The sequence below is a fragment of the Lathyrus oleraceus genome, chromosome 4 (assembly GCF_024323335.1).
Source record: "Lathyrus oleraceus cultivar Zhongwan6 chromosome 4, CAAS_Psat_ZW6_1.0, whole genome shotgun sequence".
Taxonomy (NCBI): domain Eukaryota; kingdom Viridiplantae; phylum Streptophyta; class Magnoliopsida; order Fabales; family Fabaceae; genus Lathyrus; species Lathyrus oleraceus.
This window is the reverse complement of record NC_066582.1, coordinates 52994283-52995185: the sequence shown is the minus strand read 5'-3', so window position 1 is coordinate 52995185 and position 903 is coordinate 52994283.

Sequence of the window (903 nt, the reverse complement as noted above, 5' to 3'; positions counted from 1 at the left end):
TATATATATATATATATACATACTATATATATATATATATATATATATATATATATATATATATATATATATATATATATATATATATATATATATATATATATAATATCATCATCCTTCCACCAGTCATGTAGTTTGATTCATGTCACGACTTCCTAGAAAATAGGTAGCCAATAATCTCTCTCAGTCAAGGAGGAGTAGTTACCACTTCTTAGGGTTTCTTAAACCTTAGGCCCAAGAGTCTCTATAAATAGCCGACTCTTTAAGGGTAGAAGACATTTCATAACTTAACTAGCGTTATTCATATCATAGAGCCTCTTACATCATGTGAGTTGGCCTCTCATACCACCATAAAATCCGTAAACACCACCCAAACATGGCCTCTTTCCGCCACGGGAAATCCCTAATTGCTATAAACCTACTAAGGCCTATGAGTATCCCCTACCCGTGTAGGGACCTCTTTGTCCAGTAAAATGGAAATCGACTTGTGTCGTTCTCTTCGATTTCATATTCCCCCTCACCCTTACAAACATATATTTCTAGTTCTTATAATTGTTTGTATGTTGGGAGAAGAGAACTCTCCCGGGTAGGGCGCCCAACGTGACCTAGCCGCCCTTGCTAGCTAGTTTGGTGCCATATTAGAAAAGAACAAAACCACTATGGCATAGATCTCTAAATTCATATATAAAATCTCAAACACCTTGGTAAAAGCTCATCCATTAGGTGTTAGTTGTGAAGGGACGACGTTGATAGTTTTGAGCACCTTTGACTCAAACACGGTGAAGAGGATTAACACCCCCAAATCCCAGATTACAAGAAGTTACATGCAGAATAACTCTTCCTCTGAATCATCAGTGAGAGTCTTATGATCTATTTCATCGTTATAGCAAGACTCCAAAATGA